We start from the raw sequence: 16,383 nt of genomic DNA on the forward strand, positions 1-16,383 counted from the left end.
AATCACTAGAGATATGCTATGTTCCTTCTTGCTTCAAATGCTCTACCATCATCCCAGTGCCGAAGAAGCCCACCATCAAGGAACTGAATGACTACAGACCAGTTGCTTTAACATCCGTAGTCATGAAAACCTTTGAAAGGCTAATGCTTTCCTACTTGAAAACCATCACGGATCCGCTGTTAGACCCCTTGCAATTTGCATACCGAGCAAATAGATCAACAGATGATGCTGTTAATATGGCTCTGCACTACATCCTACAACATCTTGAGTTTCCAAAGACCTATGCAAGGGTCTTCTTTGTAGACTTTAGTTTAGCATTCAATACCATCATTCCAGACACTCTTCTAACTAAATTAAACCAGCTACAGGTACCGGAACAGACTTATAAGTGGATCACAAGCTTCCTAACAAACAGGAAGCAGCAGGTGAAGCTAAGCAAGATCACATCAAATACTTGTACAATTAGCACAGGGGCCCCCAAGGCTGTGTGCTCTCCCCATTTCTCTTCTCTCTGTATACCAATGACTGCATCTCTAACGATCCATACGTTAAACTACTGAAGTTCGCAGATGACACAACAGTGATTGGTCTCATTCGAGACAATGACGAATCCGCATATAGACAAGAGGTCGAACGACTAGCCTTGTGGTGCAACTGAAACAATCTGGAACTGAACACACTCAAAACCGTAGAAATGGTGGTAGACTTTAGGAGAAACCCTTCCATCTTCCACCTCTCACTATACTAGATAATACAGTATCAACAGTAGAAACCTTTAAATTTCTAGGTTCTATCATATCGTAAGATCTAAAATGGACAGCTAACATCAAAAACATCATCAAAAAAGGACAACAAAGAATGTTCTTTCTGCGCCTACTCAGTAAGCTCAAACTGTCCAAGGAGCTGCTGATCCAGTTCTACAGAGGAATTATTGAGTCTGTCATTTGCACCTCTATAACTGTCTGGTTTGGTTCTGCAACCCAACAAGAAAGACACAGACTTCAAAGGATAATTAGAACTGCAGAAAAAATAATTGCTACCAACCTGCCTTCCATTGAGGACCTGTATACTGCACGAATCATGAAGAAGGCCATGAAAATATTTATAGATCCCTCACATCCTTCAACTCCTACCCTCAAAATGATGCTATAGAGCACTGCACACCAGAACAACTAGACACAAGAACAGTTTTTTCCCGAAGGCCATTACTCTGCTAAACAAATAATTCCCTCAACACTGTCAAACTATTTACTAAATCTGTACCACTATTAATCTTCTTATCGTTCCCATCACTAATCTCTTTCCACCTATGACTGTATGACTGTAACTTTGCTGCTGGTAGTCCTTATGATTTATATTGATATTGATTGTTCCTGATTGCTTATTTGTACCCTATGCTTATCATTAAGTGTTGTATTATTAAGTGTTAAATTATACCCTATGACCATCATTTGTGTTGTAAACGTTGTACCTTGATGAAGGTATCTTTTCTTTTATGTACACTGAGAGGATATGCACCAAGAAAAAAATCCTTGTGTGTCCAATCATAGTTGGCCAATAAAAATTCTATTCTATTCTATTCTATTCTATTCTATTCTATTCTATTCTATTCTATTTCTCAGGCTTTAGTTATTTTTATCTTTGAATTTCATAAGATCCTTGATTTCACTGGTTCTTTGTTGATCATTATTCCATTGAGTAAAATATATTGCAAGTTTATGCCGCAAAAGTCCTCCCACCTTTTCTCGTGAATAAATTTACTATCACAAAAACATGTGCTTTTATTTAGAGCTGTTTTTAAACAAGCTTAAAAATATAAATTCTCCAGATTCAGGACTGTCAACAAAGCAAACTTCAATTTGAACAATACTCCAAACCATGGAGTATTGGAGTAGTAACATGGAAATCTCTGTAAAATAAACTTTCAGTCCAACTATTTGATAAGAAAAAAGTCATCTATGTCTCAATGGATTGTCTTATTAGTTGGATGCATACTTCACATTGAGACACACTATTTATTTGTTTGTGTTGTTAGTTGCAAAGTCGTGTCTGACCATTGTGACCCCATGGATAATGTTTCTCTTTCCTATCCCCTACCATCCTCTGGAGTCCATTTAAGCTCATGCCTACTGCTTCAGTGACTCTATTTATTTGTTAGTGAAATTCTATAATAGGTGAGTCCAGCCACTGTAATTTCTAATCCATGGTAAGGTAAAGGTAAAGGTTCCCCTCGCACATACGTGCTAGTTGGGGGTGGTGCTCATCTCCGTTCCAAAGCCGAAGAGCCAGTGCTGTCTAAAGACATCTCCGTGGTCATGTGGCCGGCATGACTCAACGCCAAGGCACACGGAACGCTGTTACTTTCCCACCAGAGGTGGTCCCTATTTTTTCTACTTGCATTTTTTACGTGCTTTCGAAACTGCTAGGTTGGCAGAAGCTGGGACAAGAAACAGGAGCTCACCCCATTACAAAGCAGCACTAGGGATTCGAACCGCTGAGCTGCCGACCTTTCGATCGACAAGTTCAACGTCCTAGCCCCTGAGCCACCGCGTCCCTTATAATCCATCAATTATGGTTTATGTAACAAACCATTTCTTAGCTAGTGTGCAGACTCTGTAAACTGTAGAATCACTATCTGGACAATATAAATATCCATATGTCAGCATTAGAATGAGATCAAAACTAAAAAAAAACCAAAAAAAAGTTTCATAGTTTGTACAATTTAGTGAAATCTCAATATTAATGACAATCCTGAATCTGGAGAATTTTAACTATGCTGAAAAACAGCTAAGTAATAAAACACATGTTTCTGTGTATGAGAGGCCCAACAAAATAGATTATTCTCTCGAATATTCTATAAATCATCTTCTCCCTTGACCACTTGTTCTTGTGGATGCTGTTTTGTTGATGCTGCTAGTAGTACAATCAACATTACTACCAACTTTCCCTGTCTTGTATGTTTCAGATATTTTGGAACTATAAAGATGTATAGCTGGATTTTACATCTGGCACACTATACAAACAGCATTGATCACACATCTAAATGAACTCTGGTAAAAGGGAGATTGAGGTGGTGCAGTGCTACTCATTCTGCTTGTTGCCTTGTTGGTATCTAGTACCATTGAAAATTATATCCTTCTGTTCATCCCCTTAGGATAGGACCACGGGGCAATACATTTCAGTATTTCTTCTCCTTTGTCTAGGACCAGCTCCAGTTGGTATTGGTAGGTGGGGAAAGATCCTACTAGATAGCACATCTTTACAGAATTGTAAGTTCTCTTGTGATCAACTTGTTATTTTAATGGAGCTGCCCTTGAAGACCATTCAGAAGCTATAATGGCCCAAAATATGATGCTCCTTGCTCCTTATTTCATTATGTGACATTACTGCTTTGCTGCTGCGCTGGTTACCAGTGTGTTTCTAGGTGCAATTCACAGTGTTGATGATGACTTCTAAAGCCCTTAATGTCCTAAAACAAAATTACCTATAACATGATACTTCTCTTGATATTTTTGTTTAGAAGGATCTAGATGAGGTGACCCATCTTAGGTTCCAGATGAAAAGCACAGTTTTAGTGACTGCATTCATCCTAAGGCCTATATAAACCTAATGCTAACTGTATATTCTAAATGTTGCTTTTTGAAAGTGTCAAACTGAATATAGTTTATTATTGCTATTTGCTAGCTAACTTTTTACAGGTAGTCATTGAAAAATCCATTCAGCCACTGTTCAAAATTATGACAGCACTGAACAAGTGAGACAACAATTTTTATAGCTGTAGCTGTTGCAGTATCCCCATAGTCATATGATTGCTATTTCATGCTTGGCAACCAGGTCACAATTACAATGTCAAAGCATCTTGTGGCATCATAGGTGACCTTCACTGACAGCTTTCAGCAGTCAAAGTCAATGAGGAAGTTGACGGGTGGTCACAAATGACAATCAGATGTCTCTAGCTCATTGCGACCACACAGAATTCACCTAACAATGGTAATTGGAATTGTACAACTCCCAGCATAAGTTGGTATAGTCACATGATGTTACGCTTTATCAGGACTATCTTACTGTACAGCTTAGAAGCAGAGAACTGAAAACACAATCTGAAAAATCTCATTTATCACTTTCAAAATGCAGGCATCAGGATGACCCATTTCAGTGTCATAAAACAATTTTTATAATGGCTTTATCCATATGTGTGGAGTTAGAATTCCAACTAGATGCTGAAAAGAAAGATCAAAGATAATTTTGTGGACAATAGAAGTACTTTTTAAGTTATATGTCAAATAGGTTTATTTGTGCCTTTTATGAAGTAAGTTTTATGCATAAAAGCAATTGCCATTACAGATTTGCTAGTTTTTAAAGTATTGTTGAATTCTATTATTATTTGCTGTAGAGACTAAAATGATTACTCTGCTGGAATGGAAGATAATTGTAGTCTTTTGCAAGCTGGTTCTTTAAAAGACCAAGCTTATATTGAGACTGGCTGGAAATCAACATTCAGCATGGCAGTAAAGAGACTTGTTTTTCAGCAAATGTAAGACAAATTATTCTCTTTTCATTTGAAACAACATTGGAATAATCCTAAAAATAAATGTTAACTACAAAGAAGCATATTCCATCATTTCAGCATGCTCTCTATTGGACAGATGAATGAAAAAATGAACTAATATTTAATTATCGGTCCACTGCATACCACATCTACATACCAGCAAATCTGTGACGTCTAGATAAACACAGCCTAATAAAGCCTACAGAATTTTAATTAGCTGCTTTCAAGAAAACTATTGATTTGAATAATTAAAGGAGGTATGTGGTTTCTAACAAGGTAGCATTTGTAATGAATTCTCAGGATGTATTCCACAATAGTCCTTTTACAAAAAAAAAAACCCTTATTGACTTTTATTTCTCTTAGTTATACCAAGTTTCCCCTAGAATTAACATTTTTTTTCATAGCAGCTCATTTTCTGCAAAGTATAAACAATTTAGAAAATGGGAGCTGCCCTAACTTAAGTAGTGCCAGATGAGTTTTTCTGAATCCCCAGAAATGTTTTGTTTTCAAACATCTTATTTGATACTAATTCAAATAGCAAAAGAGGTCTAGAAAATTAACGTCTTTACAAGGTTCAAAGCATTGAATAAGATCCTCTAATTCAATTAGCCCTAGCAGAAATTGGAAGAAAATAGCCAAAAATAGCAAAACATGATAAGTTTATAAGGAAGTCATAAAGTGACAAATAACTAAACAGATTAGTGACCTGAGATTCTACAACAAGGAGGGTCTCCAGAGTTCAAAACATAACAAGACCAAAAATAACCCCTACAAATAAACAAAAAACCTTATAAGGAAATAGAACATCAGAAATGATTTATTGTATAGTATTATGAGAATATGAGTTCCATGAAATGACTCTTGGATCTAAATGCCAATTTGCTCCCTTGAGATTAAGACAGATAAAATGGAAGAGCTAAAGAAAAGGAAAGTTTATGGACAAGATGAAGAAATTTCTCTCCCAATTATCACAAAAACTAAAGGACATCCTTAATTCAAGCTCATATAGTCCTGGGATTGTATGGTTACTAAGTGAGATTAGGAAAAATGTTGCTTCTGTAAGAAGAACCAAAAACAGAAAACTCTTTTCCCACTTTGGATCTAAATATTGTATACTTAATATAATTGTTAGGCAATTTTGAGATTTAGTTATCAACTGGTCGAAGAGCAGATGTCACTACTTTTAAGTTATATGTCAAATAGGTTTATTTGTGCCTTTTATGAAGTAAGTTTTATGCATAAAAGCAATTGCCATTACAGATTTGCTAGTTTTTAAAGTATTGTTGAATTCTATTATTATTTGCTGTAGAGACTAAAATGATTACTCTGCTGGAATGGAAGATAATTGTAGTCTTTTGCAAGCTGGTTCTTTAAAAGACCAAGCTTATATTGAGACTGGCTGGAAATCAACATTCAGCATGGCAGTAAAGAGACTTGTTTTTCAGCAAATGTAAGACAAATTATTCTCTTTTCATTTGAAACAACATTGGAATAATCCTAAAAATAAATGTTAACTACAAAGAAGCATATTCCATCATTTCAGCATGCTCTCCAGTGGACAGATGAATGAAAAAATGAACTAATATTTAATTATCGGTCCACTGCATACCACATCTACATACCAGCAAATCTGTGACGTCTAGATAAACACAGCCTAATAAAGCCTACAGAATTTTAATTAGCTGCTTTCAAGAAAACTATTGATTTGAATAATTAAAGGAGGTATGTGGTTTCTAACAAGGTAGCATTTGTAATGAATTCTCAGGATGTATTCCACAATAGTCCTTTTACAAAAAAAAAAAACCTTATTGACTTTTATTTCTCTTAGTTATACCAAGTTTCCCCTAGAATTAACATTTTTTTTCATAGCAGCTCATTTTCTGCAAAGTATAAACAATTTAGAAAATGGGAGCTGCCCTAACTTAAGTAGTGCCAGATGAGTTTTTCTGAATCCCCAGAAATGTTTTGTTTTCAAACATCTTATTTGATACTAATTCAAATAGCAAAAGAGGTCTAGAAAATTAACGTCTTTACAAGGTTCAAAGCATTGAATAAGATCCTCTAATTCAATTAGCCCTAGCAGAAATTGGAAGAAAATAGCCAAAAATAGCAAAACATGATAAGTTTATAAGGAAGTCATAAAGTGACAAATAACTAAACAGGTTAGTGACCTGAGATTCTACAACAAGGAAGGTCTCCAGAGTTCAAAACATAACAAGACCAAAAATAACCCCTACAAATAAACAAAAAACCTTATAAGGAAATAGAACATCAGAAATGATTTATTGTATAATATTATGAGAATATGAGTTCCATGAAATGACTCTTGGATCTAAATGCCAATTTGCTCCCTTGAGATTAAGACAGATAAAATGGAAGAGCTAAAGAAAAGGAAAGTTTATGGACAAGATGAAGAGCTTTCTCTCCCAATTATCACAAAAACTAAAGGACATCCTTAATTCAAGCTCATATAGTCCTGGGATTGTATGGTTACTAAGTGAGATTAGGAAAAATGTTGCTTCTGTAAGAAGAACCAAAAACAGAAAACTCTTTTCCCACTTTGGATCTTAATATTGTATACTTAATATAATTGTTAGGCAATTTTGAGATTTAGTTATCAACTGGTCGAAGAGCAGATGTCACTACTTTCTAAGTATAATTACATCATAGATTTGCATACCTACAGTTTTATTTTTAGTTTTTATTAAGAATTTCCATTATGAAATTTTCCATTTTTGTAAAAGATACATATTAAGTCAAGCTATCCATCATGATCTAAAGCAGGGATGTCAAACTCGATTTCATTGAGGGCCACATCAGGGTTGTGTTTGACCTCAGGGGGCCGGGGTAGGTTGGAGTGGCATGGCCAGAGTGGGCATGGCCGGAGTGGCCGTGGCTGGAGTGGGTGTGGCCAGCTCAACGTTACTCGTGTCAGGGGTTCTGTGGTAGCCCAAGCGCTCTGCCAGTGAAAACAGCCCTCCTGAGCTCTGGTTTTGCTGGTAGAGGGTTGCAGGAGGCCATCACAGCCAAAAACGGAGATTGGGAGCCCATTTTCACTGGCAGAGGCATCCCGAACTGGTCCTTCGCTGTTTCCAGGGCAGGCCTGTAGGCCAGGTCTAATCCAGGCCCTGGGCCTTGAGTTTGACACCCCTTATTTAAAGAATTTTTTTCCTGCTTACTCAGTGCCTTTTTTCCCCCTTGTGACTGCTTTCAAAAGAATCAATATTGCTACAGGATTAGAATGTTTCACAGAAAATAAAGGTGGGGAGAAGCATTCCCCATAAACTCATAAATGTTACATGAAGGCTTCTAATAAGCCACATTGGGAAATTAGACACCATTTAGTCTACCTAATTAGCACTCAATAGCACTCAGGTTTTAGGAGACTTTTGAAGAAAAAGAAAATAAATGCCGGTATTGGTTACATTTATTTATTTATTTATTTATTTTGTCACAACAATATATATAAGCATCACACAAAAAGATTATATAGTATATAAACATATATATGAGGAAATATTAAGAGGTATAAGAGGTATATATGGTCCTCTTAGGAATGGGATGAGGTCAATAGTAGAAAGTTTTTGGTTCAAGCTTTTGGGATTATGGGAAGAGACCACAGAGTCATTACTAGTATAGAGTTATTACTAGTACAGACCAATCACAAGCAAGTTTATTCAGAGGTTAGGTCAATAATACAACAGTCATAATACTAGTAGATAAACGTATGGGTAATTTCTGGTGTGTAAAAATTACATGATATGTTTTGTGTATCAAGTTTAACCAATTATTTTAATCCAAATAGCATTTCAGAATAATACTTAATAAGGTAGTATTTCTATTCAACTAAGAAACAGCTTACTATGGTTTTCCAATATCAAGGCTCAGTGAAGGGAATAAAAATCTTGCATTCACTTTGCCTAGAAAAATCAATGTGATTGCTTGATTTTTTTGAAAAAGACTAGAAAATAAGGTTAGTACTTTCTGATTATAATATATATATTACATTAAAAATAGTTAAACAGAACACTAAGTTAGTACTTAACTTTTATAAATTCTACTATAGAGAAGGCATATATTCAAAGTATAACAGTGCAGTTCTGTAAAAAACTATTTGCCCTTTTCAGATTTTCTGAATATTATAAAACTTTATGCACATCCTATTAGTATTACAAGCAAATAACTCTGAAATTGGTGTTCATTTAATGTATCTAATGTACTATTACAAACAAAGTCATCTAATATAATGTTAATCCCTCCCATTCAATCAATTCAATTAAAGTCATAACTAGAACTAATTTTATGAATTTCTAATTTAAAGAAATCAGGTCTGTATCCTGTAAAATTTATTCTCCCTCTTCATAGTGGTATTCTTACCATATATTCTAACAGTAAATACCCTTCTTAGAAGAAATCTCCACCCAAAAAAACCTGTAAAAAGATTAAGACCTCTTTTAAAGGATGCTTATCAGTCTAGAAAACAGTTACAAAACTAATTTCAAAACTCTGGGCTCTCCACCAATGAAAATCAGGGAGAGACACAGTCTTGAAATGTAAAAGATCTGAGATGATCGTCAATCTTCCCTTCCAACAGTGACTGTTATATGAAAAACACTCCAGAAGTATATTATCAATCCAGGAAATTATGAAGAACCCCAAAACACAATTCAGGGATCTGTGGCTTTCTCACCTTGTCTAAAGTCAACATTCGTGAAAAAGAAAAGCAAAAAAAGGAATGGGTAAGTATGTACATTTCATGCCAGGGCCAAGTCTAATTCCTCCAAGATAGGGGGAATTATCATTTCCTTATAGAAGCTCTGGTGCTTTAACAGCCGGTTTCCTCATAATATCAACCTTGAGTGAGTCTTTAATTTCTAATTTCAGTTATGACTTTCTTCTATAAATCTTCTACATTCCTACAGTAGAAGGAAAATAACTATGATCCAGCCTACAGTGTTTTTTTCCCCTTTGGATTGCAAATTCATTGTATGAAACTTTTCAGTTCACCAAAACAACGTTAAATGGTATTAGTTCTCCTGATTAGTTACTGTCAGTGTCATTTTTAAATGAACTCAGTAAGTTACAAATAGAAATATAAACTAATTATTTAAATAAATAAATAAAATTTACAGGCTTATTTTCATTAGAAAGCTAATTAGTCGATCCTAGCAGAACATCAAATAAAATGGAAATGTAAATGGATATTTTTCCTGCCAGCTCAGAACCAATTAGTTGTGACTATTTCCAAAATAATATACATATGACTGGCAGATTGGGGAAACCAAGAAAAAAAGTGTAAGAGAGTCATTCCCCATGTCAATGTCTCATCTAATTTTTAAATGAGTATAATTTTAATATCTTCATATGCACAATGAATGGCAGAAAACTGTTTTATAATGCCCTTTTGACAGACTTCTCAAATAATACTGTACTAATGATTTTGCTTTAGATGAGTAAATCTGAGGATTAGCATGGAGTTAATTGACCTCAAAAATTTTGCCACAGCTGAATAGATCTGATAACTAACACTAGAATAAGCTTGAAGCCAATTAAGACTGCTCTGCAGTGAATAATTAGAGGCAGTGCAATCTATATGTCCCATTCTGAGATTACTAAGGTACAGTTTATTTATAAGCCAATACAGTACAGCACTAAGGAAAAGATAGAAAACATCCAAGTTAGTAAGAAAAGGCAAAAAGGGTTTTTTTTTACTAGATACTTCTGTCAGGCATATAGACATATAGCATCTAGTTTTGAAAAGAAAAAATAGAAAGTGACTAATTCCTACATGCTCAGTGGCAACTAAGAATGCCTACATATTGACATTCTTTTCCTCATTAATGTCACCCCATTTTAGTTGTGCACAATACAAATATATCTTGAATCTGTGCTAATTAAACTTCTCTCCTACTAATGTCTGTTCAAATTCATCATCCACTCTTGTTGTAATACACTTTCTGTGATTGGAGTCAATAAACATATTTTATTGATTACACTTCAGCTGAGTTTGCATTCCATGTGAAGCCTGAATCTCAGCTTAATATTAACTTTGTCTGCAAATTTCCTCCAATTTTGCCTGCTGCAAATCTTCCTGATTTATTTGCCTTTAATTTGCAATAAATCTTCATCTCCTGTGCTGTAACTGTCCTGGAAAATGTCAGTCATTGTTATGAACGAATAATACCAATGTGATTATTTCTGGAAATCAACAGTTGAACACACAGAAGATTTGACAGAGATTTATTATTGATCCCTGAATCAAATTAGTAGTCTATGAATTAAGACAAATTAGGATGGGATTGGATTCGAAGGTGGGGGAAAGGTTAATACTATTCCTGTTTTGGCTTGATCTTCAATTAGAGGGTTTAGAGAATAATTGGTTTTTGGTTTATTTATCAATATTTCAAATCCACTTGCTCCCAAGAAAGTAGAAATGTGGTACTTTGTGCCACCTATGAATGTCTTTCTACAGATAAGAAAAGTACAAAAACTTGGTATGGATGTCTTTCTACAGATAGGAAAAGTACAAAAACTTGGGCCTATTTTTTTGAAAAAGTGATTGCAAGAAATAGAGGTGATACTGATAAATGCAAATTCTTACTGGGTTAAATCACAGGTGGTAGCTCTCTGATTCCTGCCAAATTTCAGGGTTGCTGTTTGTGATACAATGTTAAGGAAGGTTTGTTAGAAATGTTTCAATGTTAGCAAATAATGGTGGCATAGGAGGAGTTCTCTATGGAAGTAATAGGACTTTTTTGTTTATTTTGTTGCTTAATGATTAGTTCTGTATTTTTAGGTTTATAGTGTTTTTTTTGGTCACAGTAACATTACTTTCATGGAGTCCATGGAGCAAGCTTAATGAGCACCTGTTTTTATAAAGGGAATTTTATCCTAGTAAAGTACATTTTTATTGAGCAGGTATAGCAATGAAAAAATTATTTAAGTTGAAGCAACCAAATCAACAGAGCTTAATTTCTGAAAGTTACAAGGACAGCCAGAGGTCATGTTTGATTCTGTAGCCATAAATAAACAGAGTTTTCTTCTTTATTTATACATATATAGTTTGGATGAAAAGAAAAACCAATATTGATCAAATGTTGAGTTTGGTGGATTCCATTTTTATCCTTAGATAAGATTAATTTGAAAGCCACTTTGGTGCAGTGGTTAAGATATCAGACTATAAACTGGAAGGCATGAGTTCTAGACATGCCTTAGGCACAAAAGTAGTTGCGCAACCTTGGACTAGTCATTCTCTCTCAGCTCTAGGAAGGAGGCAATGGCAAACCACTTCTGAAAAACCTTGCCAAGAAAACTGCAGGGACTTGTCAAGGCAGTCTCTAAGAATTGGACGCAATTGAACAGAAGGAAAAAACAATATAACTTTGCTGAAGTCTTCCTTGTTACCCCAAAAACTATTAGATTCTATGCAGCTGTTACAAAATGGTAAAGCTCCAGGCTCTGGTGGTTTTTAAGTGCAATAGTATAAGTCATTTGCAGGTTTGTTAAATTCTACATTTTGGATGTGTATATGAATCTTTTAAGGATGCTAAATTGCCATCATCATTTTATGAGTCATAATAAGGTTTCAAACCAGGTAAAGATTTTGTGCAAAATGCTATAACTAGCATTTTGTGCTAGTTATAGGTCTATTTCATTAATGTGCATACTAAAATATTAACTATTATAATGGCTAGATGATATGAGAAGGTCTTATCACATATGATTCAACTCTTCCACTCTGGCTTCATCATAAGTTGTCAGGCATCAATTTAGAATTATTATAGCCAAGGAGATAATGGACTCTGCTGTACTAGTATCTTTAGATGCAGAAAAAGCCTTTCATTTGGATTATTTTTTCAAAGCAAGTGGTAATTATATCTGGTGATCAGTGGATTGAAAATTTTTATTTTCGGTCTTATGCTAGAATTATAACAAATTAAATGACTTCAGACTCCTTTTGAGTTACAATGTGGCACTCAGTAAGGCTTTTCACTTTGACTCTTATAATTTAACTTTTGGTCAATATTATAAGACAAACTTTAGACATTAAGTACACTACATTGACAGGGTGCAAGTAAAAATTATTTTTATATATTTGCAGTATCTTACATCTCTGCCTAATTTTATAAAACTACTATAGCGTTTTGTAAAGTATTTTGGTTGTAAAATTAATTGGGATAAATACTGTTTACTTCCCCTTAGATTCCAATAAATCAGTACTCTTATTTAATGAGATGTTGTGATTTCTACTTGTTATATTAACTATCTGGAACTTTACATATGCCAAAATATTTCTAAATATTTGGAAATAAATATGTTGAAATTTTTAGAAAAGATTGAAGGAATATAAACAAATGAAGGCTTATATGGTAAAATTAATGTTATTAAATAGACTATTATCACCAACTTGATTTGTAAAAATATCATTTGGCTTATCTTTTACAACCATTAGTATGTGGAATGAAAATATAGTGGAATACAGGTAATCCTCGATTTACAACCACAATTGAGCCCAAAATTTCTGTTGCTAAGTGAGACATTTGATAAGTGATTCCCCCCCCCCCATTTTATGATCTTGCTTGCCACAGTTAAGTGAATCACTACAATTGTTAGGTTAGTAATAAGGTTGGTAAGTGAATCTGGCTTCCCTATTGACTTGGCTTGTCAGAATTTCACAACAGATGATCACATGACCCTGCAACCATCATAAATACATATCAGCTGCCTGGCACCTGAATTTTGATCCTGTGATCATGTGCACGCTGCAATGGTTGTAGGTGTGAAAAACAGTCATAAGTCACTTTTTAAAGTGTCATTGTAATTTTGAATGGTCACTAAATGAACTGTTCTAAGTCAAGGACTACTTCTCCCAAAGATGTTTTTTCAAGAGAAAACTGGACTTTCTGGTTTTTCTTTGAAGATGTTTTGCTTCCGATCCAGGAAGCTTCTTCAGCTCAAGGACTATTTATATAACATTTGCATAGCTTATCCATCTTTCAAACAACCCTGGGCTGTTCAATCAAAAATTTAAAAAGACATATAAAATCCTTTTTAAAACTATAAAACTCAACCAGTTAAAATATAAAACATTAAACAAGAAAAACCTGGTGCCAATCAGTGCTAACAGGCCATTGTCTAACCCAGGGGTCTGCAACTTTAAACACTCAAAAGAGTCATTTGGACTCGTTTCCCATAGAAAAGAAAACACTGGGAGCCATAAAACCCTTCCCGTGTCTGACTATTTCTTGAGCGACCACAAAATGAGCATATGTAGTCGAATTAAATGTTCTGTTCTCTTTTGAAACTTTTCTTTTCTTGGATTTATCCATGGTTGGCCTTCCGGGGGTTGAAAAGCTCAATAAATCACGTGCCGGCGGATGTACATTAGTTGTTATGATGCATAATTTGAATGACAGGGAGCCACAGCAGAGGTGTGAAAGAACCACATGAGGCTCCAGAGCTGCAGGTTGCTGACCCCTGGTCTAATTCCAAATATCCTTTCTTTATTTTGTACAATTTAAGGTGATATATATATAAAGTACCTACTCCCTATTTTCCCACAACAACCACCCTGTGAGGCACGCTGGGATGAAAGAAAGGGATTTGCTCAAAGACATCTTGACAGCTTTCAACTGAATCAGAAGCATTACAATTGTAATCATTTGAACATTTATCTATGGGAAGATGGCACAGATCACTGCATGACTGACCAGAGTATAGGATGCAAAGTATCCAGTTATTTTAGTCTAGAAGTCCAAATGTGTTTTAGCTTTAGATATATTGAAGAACTTTGAAACCATTTAAAGTAAACTGGAAGGATGATCTCATTAATTTCAAATTCCAATTTTGAAAGCAAAGAAGTATTTCTCCAAATCATAAATTACCACTGCTAATGTCACTCTTCTGTGCTTTTTCACATAAAAGATTGCTAGCAGTTTTCTTGTCTGCCAATGTGCCCTGTCCCTACTATCCAATCGTTTTTTTAAGTGTACTAAATTACCATTGATACATTTAAGTTTTTATTACCTATCCCTGCATTGCTGAAGTGCCATTTAAACCATTAAACAAAATAACAGTATTTATTATCAAAGGCAACAAAAGTTTTATAAGGAGGCCTTTTTGCAGAAAGTACTTCTCTGTGGTAAAAAGTTCTCTACAAATGCTCAGAAGCATGAGCAGGTTAGACAAGTTTTAATCATATCTGTTCACTAAAGTATTGAATGGAGCCTTCAAGGAACAATAGTGTAGTCACTTTTTTAAAAAATAGCTTAATGCAAAGAAGATCCATATGAGTCACTTTATCAAAGGAGAGGGATAAGTTTATCCCTAAAAAATATTGAGAGTAATGTATCATTTTTTTATAATCAACTGTCAATGCCCTTGATATACTTTTAAGTTAATGGCCCATTTTTATAGGCTGTGTATTACAAGCATAAGAAGGGTCTACAAATTTGGTTGCTATACACCAGTTTAGTATAATGGTTAAGATCAAGATGCTGGCTTAGAAATGCAGAGACCTAGTCCTGCCTCTGGCATGAAGGAGTCTGGGTGACTTTGAGCCAGTGACTTTCTCTTAGCCCAACCCACCTCAAAGGGTTGCCAATGTGGGGAAAATAGGAGGACGGAGTATTGTGTATGTTCACCATCTTGAGTTACTTATAAAGTAATGCAGATGGGATAAAACTCTAATAATAAATAATTATTTTTAAAAATATCATAAGAAATGTGTTTGCAATAGTAAGGCCAAAATATATACCAATCTCCATAAATAAAATCAAACATAATATCTATCTCATATAAGAACGTTTATGAGTCACTTTTCCTTGATTTTAGACTGTTAAAAAGAAACAACTCTTGTTACTTTAAAGTTCTTCTCTTTTTCTACCAAGAGACTATCAACAACAGCTTTGTGATGCATTCAGAATTGTACTTTGCACACAGAGATATGGGAAAAGGCAAGAGAGTATGGGAAAAGTTGTCATTTAGTCACTATGTGCAAATACAGATCTCCTGAAACATCCCTCAAGAACTCTGGAGGGAAGAGTGCCTCAAAAAAGCAAACAATGCTGGTTTTAAAAAGATACCATCAAAGCTGACTGAGGTTTTGAACTTTGAAATGTTTGAATCATGGGATATATCCAGGGGAGTCCAATAATACAGTAAGTTGTAACAGCTTATCGAAGTTAGCAGACATATTTACATTCACATTTTACTGCTGCCAAGGAAAACCCAGATTGAAATGGCTTGAGGACTTTAGGCTGAAGAGATGAAGTAAAAGTATCATTTTAACAGTGTGTTTCGTAACAGTAGAAGATGCATTACTTTTGTCAGCATTTGGACAACTATTGCTAATCTCTTCAGTGTGCCATCTGCTTGCCAAAGGTCTTGGGCTTTGGAGCCTACACATTATTTTAAGTAAAGCACAATGTGACCGAATAACTTGAGCAGGCTTAATTATTATGTCTTGGAGCAACCATCCCAGAAGACAAAGCACACTACAGAACTGTAACTGCTCCCAGAAAAGTATCAGAGCGATACATAAGTCTTTATGCCCAAATATCTTCAAAGAATAGTCAAGTTCATTTTAGATTGTCCTGGATGAATCAAGGCCAAAATATATAGCAACTTTCACAAATGTGTCCCTATATTGTTTAAGCCAAAGCACTCGGGAAGTGCAGCACCCTGTATGATCATACACCTGATCATGCAGAAGAATTGAAGAATAAAAGTCTCCCAGATCCTGCCCATAGAGAGGTTACTCAGCATTGCCTCTGCCTACCTAGCCTTTGTCTTCTATCTTGTTGTTCTGCAATTGTGGGGGGGGGGCTTTTCTC

General features: G+C 35.0%; 1 protein-coding gene across 2 annotated transcripts in view; it reads right to left on the bottom strand.

Moving 5' to 3' along the window:
• The window catches only part of PID1 (phosphotyrosine interaction domain containing 1), a 121,476-nt gene that overhangs the window by 103,873 nt on the left and 1,220 nt on the right, over positions 1–16,383 (bottom strand). The gene's annotated exons all lie outside the window — the stretch shown is intronic.

This window comes from Ahaetulla prasina, chromosome 6 (genome assembly GCF_028640845.1).
Source record: "Ahaetulla prasina isolate Xishuangbanna chromosome 6, ASM2864084v1, whole genome shotgun sequence".
Classification (NCBI taxonomy): domain Eukaryota; kingdom Metazoa; phylum Chordata; class Lepidosauria; order Squamata; family Colubridae; genus Ahaetulla; species Ahaetulla prasina.